The sequence below is a fragment of the Aquarana catesbeiana genome, linkage group LG02 (genome assembly GCF_042186555.1).
Source record: "Aquarana catesbeiana isolate 2022-GZ linkage group LG02, ASM4218655v1, whole genome shotgun sequence".
In the NCBI taxonomy this organism is placed as follows: domain Eukaryota; kingdom Metazoa; phylum Chordata; class Amphibia; order Anura; family Ranidae; genus Aquarana; species Aquarana catesbeiana.
The window spans coordinates 68,497,044-68,512,687 of NC_133325.1; the positions used below are offsets into that span (position 1 = coordinate 68,497,044).

At 45.5% G+C, this 15,644-nt stretch overlaps 1 protein-coding gene across 2 annotated transcripts in view; it reads right to left on the minus strand.

Annotated features, from left to right (window-relative positions):
- Positions 1–15,644, minus strand: part of MRE11 (MRE11 homolog, double strand break repair nuclease) — a 497,020-nt gene that overhangs the window by 146,241 nt on the left and 335,135 nt on the right. The window lies entirely within an intron of this gene.

Consider the following 15,644-nt stretch of genomic DNA (forward strand, 5'->3'; position numbering starts at 1 on the left):
TAAAAAACATAAAACGTAACCATGTTCCAAATTTATGGTATGTCATGTACCCCTCCAGTGTGACCTAGAGCTCACCTTTAAGTGCCTCCAATGTGCAATCCCTGCCTGAACCCCACAATGCACAGCTGGGAACCTGAGCAGCTTATCAACAAGTCCAGACAGTGCCAAACGGGTGGATTTCTACGGACATAATGGGGATGATTTACTAAAACACACACAATGTGTATAGGAACCATTAAAGGAGAAGTTCAGTCAAAGCTCATTTGGCTGTAATTCTTCTGTGGATCACAGCAGTGCAGTTCGTTCCCATTTTCAGCAGACAGATGATATCACAGAGTCGGTCCAGGCTGGGGCAAGATCAAGACAATGAAGTCGGGATCCAACCACATGCCTGGACCAGCACCTGGCTCAGCTTCTCAGCGAGCCGCTGAGAGCCTGAGCCGCAGCTCCCGCTCCTATCATAAAGCCCAGCACTCCAGTGAACGGGGGGGGGGGGGGGGGGGGGGGGAGAGCAGAGCAGTGACTGACAGTCACCATCTCTCTGCTCAGGGAGTTCTGAGAACCAAGTGATCGTGGTGTTTGATCACTCAGTTCTCAGTGTTAGAGCCGGCGGGGGACAGATGCAGCATCCACCTAGGTAAGTATGATTCTTAAAAAAAAATTCCATACTTCTCTTTTAATAAGGGCAAATGAAAGATACAATAAGCTTAGTAGATGCTAATTAGTATTTATACTGAATCACAAGGAAAAACAGTGACTTATACAGCTCCAATCACATGACGTGTTGCCATGACAGAGTAACACACTAATTATTTATTTTATTTATTTCAGGTACTTATATAGCGCCGTCAATTTATGCAGTGCTTTACGTATACATTGTACATTCACATAAGTCCCTACCCTCAAGGAGCTTACAATCTAAGGTCCCTAACTCGCATTCATACATAGTAGGGACAATTTAGACAGGATCCAGTTTGTGTGGGAGGAAACTGGAGTACCTGGAGGAAACCCACACAGGCACAGGGAGAACATGCAAACTCCAGGCAGGTAGTGTCGTGGTTGGGATTCGAACCAGCAACCCTTCTTACTGCTAGGCGAAAGTGCTATCCACTACACCACTGTGCCGCCCAGATTTATAACTACATATGATCACTTGATCTCAGAATGCATTCACGGTAAATCAGTGTCTGGATTTTTCTGAAATTAAAAATAAGCATGCATTCGAATTAGGAACAGATTTTTGTTGAGTTCATGTACAAGCATTCAATAGTATTTAAGGGTGACGTTTAGGTATTAACTTTATTGTACAATTACAATTTTTACAGTATGGCACAATGTAATATATGCATACCCCATACCTGACCCAATATCTGTGTAAGCTACAAATCGTTGTAGTAGTTGCCGATACTACAGTGATTGGTGCGGTCCTCCAGGTACAGTGCCATCCACTTGCCCTTCTACATATATCCATCAGAGGTTGCTCACTCAGCACTGCCACCATTTACAGAACACCTTGTATTTTTTTTAGGTAGTCTCTGATTAGACAAGGTGGAAAGGAGAGGTCGTGATGTTGCAACACCCACCCCCTCCAATCAGAGAAGGGCTTGTATTCAATTAAAAAAATTGCGGCAGTGCCGAGTGAGTGACCTCCAGTGGTTACTATGCAGAAGGGCAGTTGCTGTGAACTGGCCCTGAAAGACTGCTGCTATCGCTGTAGTAAAAGCGGCGTTCAAGTCAAAGCGGGACTTTTAACCACTTGCCCACTGGGCACTTAAACCCCCTTCCTAACCAGACCAATTTTCAGCTTTCGGTGCTCTCACACTTTGAATGACAATTACTCAGTCATACAACACTGTACCCATATGAAATTTTTGTCCTTTTTTTCACACAAATAGAGCTTTTTTTTGGTGGTATTTAATCACCGTTGGGTTTTTTATTTTTTGCGCTATAAAAGAAAAAAGACTGAAAATTTGGTAAAAAAATGAATTTTTCTTTGTTTCTGTTATAAAATTTAGCAAATTAGTAATTTTTCTTTGGAAATTTTGGCCAAAATTTATACTGCTACATATCTTTGGTAAAAATAAGTACAACTTGGTGTATATTATTTGGTCTTTGTGAATGTTAGAAAGTCCAAAAGCTATGGTGCGAATATCTGAAAATTGATCACACCTGAAGTACTGACGGCCTATCTAATTTCTTGAGACCCTAACATGCCAGAAAAGTACAAATACCCCCCAAATGACCCCTATTTGGAAAGAAGACATTCCAAGGTATTTGAAAAGATGCATGATGAGTTTTTTTGAAATTGTCATCTTTTCCCACAATTCTTTGCAAAATCAAGATTTTTTTTTTCACAAAATTGTCATATTAGAAGGTTATTTCTCACACACAGCATATGCATACAACAAATTACACCCCAAAACACATTCTACTATTACTCCCGAGTACGGCGATATCACATGTGTGAGACTTTTACACAGCGTGGCCACATACAGAGGCCCAACATGCACGGAACACCTCCAGGCGTTCTGGAGCACCCAGGCCAATTCTTGTATTTCTCTCCTACATGTAAAAATAATCATTTATTTGCTAGAAAATTACATAGAACCCCAAAACATTATATATATATATATTTTTTAGCAAAGACCCTAGAGAATACAATGGCGGTTGTTGCAACTTTTTATCTCACACGGTATTTGCGCAGCAATTTTTTTTTGGGGAAAAAAAACAGTTTTGTGCTTTAAAAAAAAACAAAACAGTAAAGTTAGCCCAATGTTTTTGCATAATGTGAAAGATGAAGTTACGCCGAGTAAATAGATACCTAACATGTCACCCTTCAAAATTGCACACTCTCGTGGAATGGTGCCAAACGTTGCTACTTAAAAATCTCCATAGGTGACACTTTAAAATTTTTTACTGGTTACATGTTTTGAGTTACAGAGGAGGTCTAGGGCCAAAATTATTGCTCTCGCTCCAACGTTCGCAGTGATACCTCATATGTGTGGTTTGAACACTGTTTTCATATGTGGGCGGGACTTACGTAAGTGTTCGCTTCTGTATGCGAGCACACGGACAGGGGCGCTTTAAAATTTTTTTTTTTTTTTTTTATTGTTTATTTTACTTTATTTATTTTAGTTTGACACTTTTTTCCCCCCAAAAAAATTTTTGATCACTTTTATTTCTATTACAAGGAATGTAAACATCCTTGTAATAGGAATATGGCATGACAGGTCCTCTTTACTGTGAGATATGGGGTCAATAAGACCCCACATCTCACCTCTAGGCTGGGAAGCCTGAAAAAAAAACAAAAAAAAAAAACGATCTTGGCTTCGATCTAGCGGTGAGTCGGTAGAAGCACCGGAGGGTGGCGGGAAGGGGTCGGCGTCCCCTCTCGCCTCCCATAAGAACGATCAAGCAGTGGAACAGCCGCTATGATCATTCTTATAGTGTAGGAAATCGCCGGCTGAAAAAGCTGATATCTGAATGATGCCTGTAGCTGCACCCATCATTCAGATATCCCCGCACAAAGTCAAGGACGTCATATGACTGTGGGCGGGAACTGGTTAAAAATTGCAGAGTATTGCAGAGTATTGCAGGGTATATTGCAGGGTAGTGCCGGGTATATTGCAGAGTAGTGCCGGGTATATTGCAGAGTAGTGCGGGGTATTATGCAGAGTATTGCAGGGTATTATGCAGAGTATTGCAGGCTATTATGCAGAGTATTGCAGGCTATTATGCAGAGTATTGCAGGGTATTATGCAGAGTATTATGCAGAGTATTGCAGGGTATTATGCAGAGTATTGCAGGGTATTATGCAGAGTATTGCAGGGTATTATGCAGAGTATTGCAGGCTATTATGCAGAGTATTATGCAGAGTATTATACAGAGTATTATGCAGAGTATTATGCAGAGTATTATGCAGAGTATTGCAGGCTATTATGCAGAGTATTGCAGGGTATTATGCAGAGTATTGCAGGGTATTATGCAGAGTATTATGCAGAGTATTGCAGGGTATTATGCAGAGTATTATGCAGAGTATAATGCAGAGTATTGCAGGGATGGCTGAGCATGGAGGGATGGATGGATGTGACAGCAATTGTCACTGAGCACCGCTGTGGGCACTACACATGCAGCCCACAGCGGTGCTGCCATCCGATCCCTCCCCCTCTCCTCTCACACTGTACCGATCGGTACACAGAGGGGAGGGATGAACCGGCGTCATGACATGACGCCGGTCTGTTGACATGTGATCGCTCCGTCATTTGACGGAGCGATCACATGGTAAACGGCCGCGATTAGCGGCCGTTTACCGTGATCTGTGATGCGCCGGGTCCTATGGACCCGGTGGTCACGGAAGTTCTCGGGTGCGCGCCCCAGGGGGCGCGCAAGAGCAGTATTCTGGGAGGACGTCCCACGGACGTCCACCCAGAACTAGCCGACCGCGCTGCAGCCGTCTTTCGACTATGGCCCGGTCGGCAAGTGGTTAATTTTATAGGTATAAAACAGGATACTAGCATGCCAGTACTACACGCAGTAGTAAATGGTAAGTGTGTCCTATTACTAATAGGCAGCGCACACGTCACAGGCCAGCCAAGAGACTTTTAATCAAGATGGCAGACATCAGTGTTAGTGCATGCATGGAACAGTGTGTGGTGATGAAACCCACGGATATCTACAGAAGACTTCAAACACATTGAGGTGATGAGACGCTCAGCCGATGCAAGACATTTGAATTTGAATGGTGTAAACGTTTTGTAAACCCCTGATCCTAGATAATCGACGTATAGCCTTTCGTGAAATTACAGAACAGATGCATCTTTCAGGCTGGGTTCACACTATCTCCACATGAGGCTCCCAGAAGGGGTCCAGTTCATCCTGGCTCACCGTTTCAAGTCCAATTTCAGGACCAAAAGATGCACAGGGCTCCTGTGTAAATTCGCACCGGAGCCACAGCGGAGATATGTGAACCGGCTCCATAGAGAGCTGGTCAAAATCTCCTATTGTGAATTGGATGTGGGGAACCCTAGACACACTCCTAAACCTTGTGGACAGACTTCCCAGAAGAGTTGAAGCTGTTATAGCTGCAAAGGGTGGGCCAACTCAATATTGAACCCAACAGGCTAAGACTGGGTTGCGATTAAAATTCATGTGCGTGTAAAGGCAGGCATCCCAAAACTTTTGGTAATATAGTGTCTTCTTATACTACAATAGAAGAAGTGCATCGGGTTCAGTGAAACCTCGCTAAAACTTTGGGAGCCGTACCTAGATCCCATGCTCTGGGAATGGCCTGTAATGTTGCTGTGGACACTGGATCCTGCACAAGCACACACACATTGTCCAATGTGTGTAGTCGGACGCAGGGTGCTATACAGGTCCAGAGCTGTGGTCCATCCCTATGGAACCCAGGATATGAAGACCCCTTCGAGCGGAAGAATCATTTTAAGGTTTCCCATAAGTGGTCTTTACATTAAAAAAAGAATAAGCTAACTTAAAGCAGAACTCTATAAAAAAAACTTTTTCCTCTCATGCAGTGAGGCTGTGCCTGCACTGCATGGGTTAACTGCTCGTTTTGACTAGGGGCACACTGAAAGGCTATACTTAGCCGATCCTTCGATCCTCTGGAAAACTGTGTTCCCCTGCGTTGGACTGTTTTTGCCGTCTTCGTGTCCAAAGCCGGTCTATGGGCGTTAGAACATCAGGAACAGTCCATTTACAAGACCACTAGTGTGCAGGAGCGGTGGGGACCAGTCTTGCACTGGGAGGATTGACAGATTAGGTAAGTATATCTCCGCTCTGAAATCCCCTAGACAAAAACGAGCCATTAACCCAAGCAGAACGGACAAATTTGTCTGGAGTTCTTCTTTAATAAGTAACAAATGTTTCTTGGTTCAAATTTGTGTGCTTGCAAAATGGTGAAAAACAGATTGCTCACTAAAATAATGGTCCTAATTTTTTTTTCTACCTCTTGTGTAAGGGTGATTTATAATAGGCATTTATGTACATAAAGCGGGTAAAATAAGTATTGAACACGTCACCATTTTTCTAGGTAAATATATTTCTAAAGGTGCTATTGACATGACATTTTCACCACATGTGGATAACAACCCATGCAATCCATACATACAAAGAAAGGAAAACAAATACATTCAGAAATTAAGTTATTTGTAATAAAATGGAACAACACAGGGAAAAAGTATTGAACACACTAACTGAAGTTTAATACTTTGTACAAAATCCTTTGTTGGTAAAGACAGCTTCAAGATGCCTGCTGTATGGAGAATATAGTTGCATGCTTTGCTCAGGTGTTAATCGCAGGGTTGGATCTGGTTTGTGTAAACCACAGTGACTAGCACTGCCGCCCAGTAGTACTTTTGAAAACAGGGCATCGCCAGGCCGCCCGAGGATAAGGGGAGTTGTAGTTTGGTTTTGGAGATTCTTGGGACCTTCCCACCCCAAACAAATAAAGAAACTATCCCATCTAGTTTATGGAAAAAGGCTGTGGGAATTGGGAGTGAGGTATTTCTAAATATGTATAAAAACTTGGGAAGAAAGGTCATTTTTAATAAGTTAACCCGCCCTACCGGTTTAAGGGGTAGCGTCTTCCAAGTCTGGCATTTCATCATCAAGGTCTGCAAAACTGGGTATAGGTTGTCTGTCTGGTATTGGGAAAGGTCATTGGTAATTTCAATGCTTAGGTAACGAAAGTGGGAGACCCTTTGTAGGGGAGACGGAGAAGACGGAGGGGGAGCAGACTCAGAAAGTATAAACAGAGTGGATTTATCCCAATTAATTTTGACCCCAGAAAAATTACCTTATCTGTTGATGATCTTCAGAGCCGCCGCAAGAGAGTCAGAGGCATCGTAAAGGTATAGAAGTGTATCATCCACGTATAGCGATATCCTCTCCACCAGGGGTCCCACCTGCAATCCCCCCACTTCGTCTGTCGAGGGAAGCAGGACTGTCATGGGCTCAATGGCCAGGGCAAAAAGCCCCAGAGAGAGGGGGCATCCCTGCCTTGTGCCTCTGCACAGGTGGAGGGGGGGGGGGATACCGCCAGCATGCACACGAGCCACCGGGGAGGTATACAGCAGTTGCATCCAAGTAATAAACTTGGGGCCAAAGCCGAATCTAGCTAGTATCTGCCAGAGAAAAACCCATTCCACAGAATTGAAGGCCTTTTCTGCATCTAAAGAGGCCATCGCTCCCCCTTCACCTCTATCCTTAAACAGTGCTATGTGAGTGTGGAGCTGACGTATGCTAATATCCGTGCCCTTGTCTGGCATGAAGCCCGTCTGGTCCCTGAAGATTAAGGAGAGTATCACTGCGTTCAGTCTATTAGCCAGAATCTTAGTTAGAATTTTGGCATCCACGTTGAGTAAAGATATGGGCCTATAAGAGGAGCAGAGTTCAGGGTATTTCCCCGGTTTCGGTATAACAACAATCACAGCTTCGGACATGAAAACTGGGAGACTATTTAAGTCTAGGGCTTTGGTAAGTGTCGAGAGATAGTATGGGTCCACCACCTACAAGTTGGTCTTATAGAATTCCGAGGGGAGTCCGTCAGGCCCTGGTGTCTTTCCTGTCTGTAGGGATTTTATAGCCCTCTGGACCTCCTTCAAAGTGATGGGTCCCTCTAAAGTTTGCACAGCTTCAGCAGTCAGGGTTGGGAACTCTACTGTATCAAGGAATGATGTTAAGTCTTCTGAGGAGTAGGTAACCCTGGAGGCATAGAGATGGGCATAATATTGCTCAAACTTGGCATTAATCTGAGCCGACTCTGAAAGCAAAGTGCCATCATCAGCTTTGATGTTCGCTATAGAAGATTTCTGTCCTTTCTGTCGCCAGCCAGGCCAAAAGCCAGCCCGGGTGTTCACCCTGCTCAAATATACACTGGGTCTGGGAAAGGAGAAAGTGTCGTTAGGAAGCAGCGCAGATCAGCGCTAGTTCCCTGTAGGCTGTAAGCATATCTGTGTGTGCACTCTGACTTGGGGAATTCGAGTATCGTGCCTCCAATCTCATGGCCCGAAGTTCAGCCTCTGAGAGTTCAAGTCTCGATTCCTTCCTAACCTTGGCAATATTGAATTGGTACCTGCCCCTAGCATAGGCTTTAAATGCATCCCATACTGAGTTCCCCTCTCTGCAGAGGAAAGTTCCATTGCAATGGTAAGGTCAGAGAGCACCCGGGATTACCAACGTGATAACCAACTTAAGGGAGTCCCCACATCTAGGGGTAAATAGCCGCATGGCAAAAAATCAAAACAGGGAACTCCAACGGGAGGACAGGGAACTGTCACTGTATCTTAGGCAAACATGTCCAGGGGCCATCAGTGGAGCAATTAAAATCAGTAAAAGCAGCTCACCCATCCTAACACGAAAGGAGTGAAGAGAAGAGGTCGGTCACAAGCCGTGCTGTTCAGCGCTGTGGTAGACTCCAGCCAGTTAGAAGCAACTTCAGATGAAGTGAAGAATTTATGGGTCTTTCCGTCCTGGACTCTTAGGCGGGCAGGGAAGAGCATACTACACTTCAGGCCTCTATCTCAGGGCAAGCTTCACATGGTCAAAAGATTTGCGTTGCTTTTGGGTTTCCACAGAGAAATCTGGAAAGATCATGAGCCGGGATCCCTCAAATCGTAGAGCTTCAAGCTTTCTGCTCTCCCTCAGCACTAGGTCTCTGTCACTATAGTTTAAGAGGCAGAGGATAAGCATGCGTGGTGAGGCTCCAGAGGGTCCACGAGCCACCGGCATTCTGTGGGCCCGTTCAACTGCAAAGAACAGGGAGAACGCTGCTTGCGGAAGTAGCTGACAGAGGAGATATTCAATATAGTTAGCAGGGTTGGGGTCCTCCGAACCTTCCGGGAGCCAGATGATGCAGAGATCATTTCTCCAATTGCGGTTTTCTGCGTCTCGGCTTGATATTGCAGAGCCTGGGGCCTTGGTAGTGAGGGTATGGAGGGAGGTGGAGTGATCCCTGAGCAGATCCTCAGCGTTTCCCACATGGTGCTCAACCTCCGTCAGCCTGCTCCGAAACTTGTCCATATCTTTGTGGATCACTCCAATCTGCAGCTGTATGGTATCAATCTTCCCTGTCAGAGTTGTTTGGCAAGTGTTGATAGCCTGCATTAGGGCCGTGAAGTTATCTTGTTCCTGGATCGCAGGATCTGTGTCCTCAGTTTGCGACGCCATATTGGAGAGCGTGCAGGCCCGGGGTTGTGTGTGTGGAGTGGAGGCTTTCTTGTGTGCCATCGACTTGCGCTTATAGGGCATACTAGTCCAGGGAGTCTTCAGCAGGGCTTCAAAAAAGTTTTAGTCCGCAAGGAAGCAGGATATTTAGCAGGCAGGATAGTGGAGCTCTCTCACTATGCCTCTGCTCTGGTCGCCATTTTGGACACACCCCCCAGTCTTCAAATCTTGAAGGTTCTGTGGACCTCTTCTATGTACTCTGATCTTTAGTTCTTTCCATAGATTTTGTATTGGATTCAAGTCAGGTGATTGGCTGGGCCATTCTTGCAGTTTTATTTTCTTTCTTTGAAACCAATTGAGAGTTTCCTTGGCTTTGTGTTTGGGATTACTGTCTTGCTGAAATGTCCACCCTTGTTTCATCTTCATCATCCTGGTAGATGGCAGATTTTTATCAAGAATGTCTTGGTAAATTTTTCCCTTCAACCATATGAAGTTTTCCAGTACTGTATGCTCAAAAACTGCCCCACACCATGATGTTCCCACCTCCAAACTTCACTGTTGGTATGCGAGTGTTTTTGGGGTCATGTGCAGTGTCATTTGACCTCCAAACATGGTGTGTATTATAGCACCCAAAAAGTTCAATTTTTGACTCATCTGGCCAGACTGTATTCTTCAAGTACTTCACAGGCTTGTTTAAATATTGTGCAGCAAACTTTAAATGAGTTTCATATTTTTTCTTCAGCAATGGAGTCTTGTGTGGTGAGCGTGCATACAGGTCATGGCAGTTGAGTGCATTACTTATTGTTTTCTTTGAAACAATTGTAACTGCTAATTCCAGGTCTTTCTGAAGCTCTCCACAAGTGGTCCTTGGCTCTTGGGCAACTCTACCGATAATTATTTTCATTCCTCTCTCAGAAATCTTGTGAGGAGCACCTGGTCGTGGCTGGTTTATGGTGAAATGATGTTCTTTCCACTTCTGGATTATGGCCTCAACAGTGCTAACTGGAACATTCAGAAGTTTAGAAATCCTTTTGTAACCAATGCCATCAGTATGTTTTGCAACAATAAGGTTCTTTGCTTTTACCTATCATCAGATGTTTCTTGTGTGACACCTTGGTAATGAGATACCTTTTTATAGGCCATCAGTTGAGACTGAACCAGTTGATATTAATTTGCACTGACAAGGGGCAGGATTGATTTCTAATTACAGCTAGATTTCAGCTGGTGTCTTGGCTTTCCATGCCTTTTTGCACCCCCCTTTCTTCATGTGTTCAATAATTTTTCCCTGTGACATTGCATTTTATTACACACAACTTAATTTCTGAACTTATTTGTTTTGGTTTCTTTGTATGTATGGATTGCATGGAGTGTTACCGACATGTGGGGAAAATTTCATGTCAATGGCACCTTTAGAAATATATTTACCTAGAAAAATGGTGACGTGTTTAATACTTATTTTACCTGCTGTATTTGACCATGTGTGTGCGCGTGTGTAGAGGGGGTCATTTCATTTGTAATTTATTTTCCAATTTACTACCATCATAAGGGGACTGATAAGCTTGCAATGTGATAGTAGTGAACAGTCCTTTTATTAGACTCCTGATGTCTCTTGTGGCTGTAGACCAAGCAGACAAGGGACAAAGAGTCCTCCCAGCACCCTCCCAAAAAGTATTTAAAGCGGAATTCCACCCAAAAACGGAACTTCCACTTTAAGGGAAGGTGACCCCCTGACATGCCACATTTGGCATGTAATTTTTTTGGGGGGGAGCGGAATACCTCTTTTTAGAGGGTTCCAGCTCCCACTTCCTCCGGGGGGGGGGGGAACCGTGGTGCCAGAAGCAAGTTAACTCTCACCCCTACCTCTCAGCAATCATCTGGGACATGTCACAGGTCCCAGATGATTGCACGGCCAGTCACAGCATGCCGCGCAGCTCACGCATGTGCAGCCAGGTGCCCACAGTGACAATGACGGCGTCGCAGAGAGGAGGGAAAGATGAGCAGGGCTTCGTTCCCCCGCATCGCTGGACCCTGGGACAGGAAAGTGTTCGATTATTAAAAGTCAACAGCTGCAGTATTTGTAGCTGCTGACTTTTAATTTTTTTTTTAAGCGGAACTCTGCTTTAACTTCTTTTCCACAAACCTATAGCTACATGGGGATCAGCTGCTTCTATCAGAGCCTAGTCACACTTCTGTTTAGCTTTGTGACAGATCTGCAGTCATCATATATGCATTGATTACTAATGCAATTTCAGCAAGCGAGTCTCTGAAGAATACTTTCTAGCGGAGCTATTATCTCTTGGGAAATAGCATGACAGTGCGTTCAACATCATTATTAATTAACAAGAGGTAGGAAGTAGGTCTGCAGCTAATGAACCAATTAAGCAGAGTCTTCAGCCGAACTATCTGAAGGGGAATTCATTCAGTGTGCTTAAATGCAAGATCGCTTATGACTGAATAATAACAGATTAAGGTAGGAAGCCAACTTATCTTGATGATGACAAATTAATTCAGGACACCAACATATTAGAAAAGAATTCCGGATTATACAAGCACAATGGCTTATATAACACGAACAGCTGGAAGCATTTTTGTAAATATATACCATAAAAAGTACTTCCACAGTACAGTGGTCCATATTAAAAGCCAGCATTAGCCTCATTTAGAACAATTTTCCTTACAATAAAATGTTCCCATTGTTTGGTTAAAGCTGTATTCCAGGCAGCTATAATATATACAGTGAGGTCCATATATATTTGGACACAGGCCCAATTATCATACTTTTGGCTCTGTATGCCACCAGAATAAAATTAAAATGAATGAATCCACATGAATTTGAAGTGCAGACTTTCAGCTTTAATTCAAGAGGTTGAACATAATGAAATTGGACAAATGAATATAAATTGTAAATAAAATGTTCGTTTTTAATATTTTGTTGAGAATCCTTTACTGGCAATGACTGCCTAAAGTCTGGAACCCATGGATATTACCAAAGACTGGGTTTCCTCCTTTCTGATGCTCTGCCAGGCTCTAACTGCAGCTATCTTCAGTTGTTCTGTGTTTGTGGGTCTTTCTGCCTTTAGTTTTGCCTTCAGCAAGTGAAGTGCATGCTCAATAGGGTTGAGATCAGGTGATTGACTCAGCCATTGCAGAATATTCCATTTATTTTCATTCAAAAGCTCCTGGGTTGCTTTTGCAGTGTGTTTTGGATCATTGTCCATCTGTACTGTGAAGCACCATCCAATCAACTTTGCTGCATTTGGCTGAATCTGGGCTGACCGTATATCTCTAAACACTGCAGAATTCATCCGGCTGTCACATCATCAATAAACACCAATGACCCAGTGCCACTGGAAGCCATGCATACCAACGCCATCACACTGCCTTCACCATGTTTTACAGATGACGTTGTGTGGTTTGGAACATGAGCTGTTCTAAGCCTTCTCCACACTTTTTTCTTCCGGTCATTCTGGTACAGATTAATCTTAGTTTCATCCATCCAAAGAATGCTTTTCCAGAACTGATCTGACTTTTTTAGATGTTTTTTTGACAAAGTCTAATCTGACTTTTCTATTCTTCAGGCTTTTGTATAATAACTTTTTATTTTTAGAACAAGACATAGCATGGCATGTCCAACAGTGTAAGTCATGTAAACAATGACCACGCAGGGTCGTATCAGTGACAATATGCAATATATGGGTTGAACAGATACATACATTACTATTTACCTAATGAAAGGTGCTATACTAGGGATAACTCTATGGGACCCACTAAGGGGGTAATCAGGGGCTCCGTAGGCCCTATATGTTTGTGGAATATATAGATGGTGAGGGACCAGCCTAGGGGCTCGCGAGGGTATATTCCAGTTGGGGAGCCCTCTGGAGTGCACGGGATATACAGCCCGGTGGCCCACGGCCGGGGCAGGAAGGGGGGGCTCGGGGCCTCCATCAATCCACCTCCAGCTCCCACGTAGGCCCCTGCGACCACGCAACGATGGTTTGTTCATGCAGAATTTATCGGGCTCTTGGAAATCCAGAGGTCTCCCTCAGTGGATTTCGTGTCTATACTGGATGTCCCATAGTTAGCTATTTCACGTGAGTTTCCCTAGTATTATAACAAATTAACAGTAATAAATGTAGAAACACGAAAATAAAAGGGAAATTAAAAAAAAGAAAAAAAAAAAGAGAAAAGAGGGGAGGAGGGATACAGTAAGGGGGGGAAGGGGGAATAGGAGAGGGAAGGGGGGAAATGGGAGGGGGAGAGGGGTTGGATCAGGTTACCTGCAAATAGTGGTAAGCTTCCTCTGCCTCTGCAACGGACCCCTCAGAGCTGGATTCAATATTCCTCGAGTAAGTCAGGTTTTAGGGTCTTGCCTACAGGGTTGAGTTTTTGTTAGCCTAAGTACTCTAAGAGTAGGGTCTGCCAGTTCCAATAGTGCAACGTCCAAACTAGATGACACTGCAGTAGGGTCCGAGGTGTATTCAGCCCATGACGCCCAGATGCCATGGAATCAGTCTTTGTGGCCTTTATTGGTCGCCACCCAGTCCTCAGCCTCCCGGATCTCACTAACCTTTCCGATCCACTCGACACGTGTGGGAATCGTGTGTTTCTTCCAAGGAATTGGGATCAGGCGCCTAGCCGCGTTTAATAAGTGCAGCAGCACACTTTTCTTATATTTACGTAGTGAGATCGGGGGGACCTGCAGAAGAAAGTGGGTCGGGGAAAAAGGGATTTCTATCTCTGTCACTATTTTGATTTGGTTTCGTACGTCTTCCCAAAAGGATTTAATCGAAGGGCAATCCCACCATATATGTTTCAGTGTACCTCTCTGTCCACATCCTCTCCAGCACAGCTCGGATGTGGAAGGGTAAAAGCGGGCCAAGTCCGCAGGTACTCTATACCAGCGGGATAGTAGCTTAAAGTTTGTTTCCTGGGTCTTGGACTCTATCGAAGATGAATGAGTAAGCTGATATAAGTGAGTCAAGTCTGTCTTTGCAAATACAATGCCTAGGCCATTTCCCAGCGTCTAATATAAGCAGGTGTAGTATGAGGGAGTGAGGAGCCTAATAATTTATACAGTTCCGAGACCAAGTGTGGTGTAGGTTCTTCTGCAATAAAGAGTTGTTCAAGGTGGGTGAGAAACGAGGGGTCTCTAATCTTATGGCCTTGTGATTGAAAGAAGTGGTGTACAGTAGGTGACCGCGATATTGTGTCAATCTCACCGCACTTCTCGGCGAGATTTGACACCTACGAGCCCCGTCGCAGGGGCCAGCGCCGAGATGGCTCACTCATCGCGAAAGGAAAACTTTGTTTTCCTTCCGCGATGAGTGACAGGCAGTGCTGACAGCTGTCTGGTATGAATCCTGAGGCGGGAACACCGCGCCAAATTTTAAATGAAAAAACCGGCGTGGGTTCCCCCCTCGGAGGCATACCAGGCCCTTAGGTCTGGCATGGATTGTAAGGGGAACCCCCTATGCCGAAAAATCGGCGTGGGGGTCCCCCCCAAATCCATACCAGACCCTTATCCGAGCATGCAGCCCGGCCGGCCAGGAAAGGGGGTGGGGACGAGCGAGCGGCCCCCCCCCTCCTGAGCCGTACCAGGCCGCATGCCCTCAACATGGGGGGGTGGGTGCCTTGGGGGAGGGGGGCGCCCTGCGGCCCCCCCACCCCAAAGCACCTTGTCCCCATGTTGATGAGGACAAGGGCCTCTTCCCGACAACCCTGGCCGTTGGTTGTCGGGGTCTGCGGGCGGGGGGCTTATCGGAATCCGGGAGCCCCCCTTAATAAGGGGGCCCCCAGATCCCGGCCCCCCACCCTGTGTGAATGAGTTTGGGGTACATGGTACCCCTACCCATTCACCTAGGGAAAAGTGTCAATGTAAAAAAAAACACACTACACAGGTTTTAAGAATAATTTATTAGTCAGCTCCGGGGATCTTCTTCCGACTTCGGGGGGTCCCCTTCCGACTTCTCCCGGTGTTCGGCCTCTTCTCCCGGGCCCCACCGCTATCTTCTTCCAGCTCTATTGCCAGCGAGGGGCCCGGTCTGCTGCCGCTGTCTTGTCGCCGCTGTCTCGCCGCCGCTGTCTTGTCGCCGCTGTCTCGCCGCCGCTGTCTTGTCGCCGCTGTCTCGCCGCCGCTGTCTTGCCGCTTCTTCTCTTCTTTTCTTCTTCCCCGATGTTGACACGACGCTCTCTCCGACTCGAATGCTGTGTGCGAGCTGCGGAGCCATTTATATAGGCGGTAACCCCGCCCCCTTACGACGTCATGGTCCCAGCATGCGCAGGGACTCTGGCGTCATAAGGGGGCGTGACCCCAGAGTCCCTGCGCATGCTGGGACCATGACGTCGTAAGGGGGCGGGGTTACCGCCTATATAAATGGCTCCGCAGCTCGCACACAGCATTCGAGTCGGAGAGAGCGTCGTGTCAACATCGGGGAAGAAGAAAAGAAGAGAAGAAGCGGCAAGAC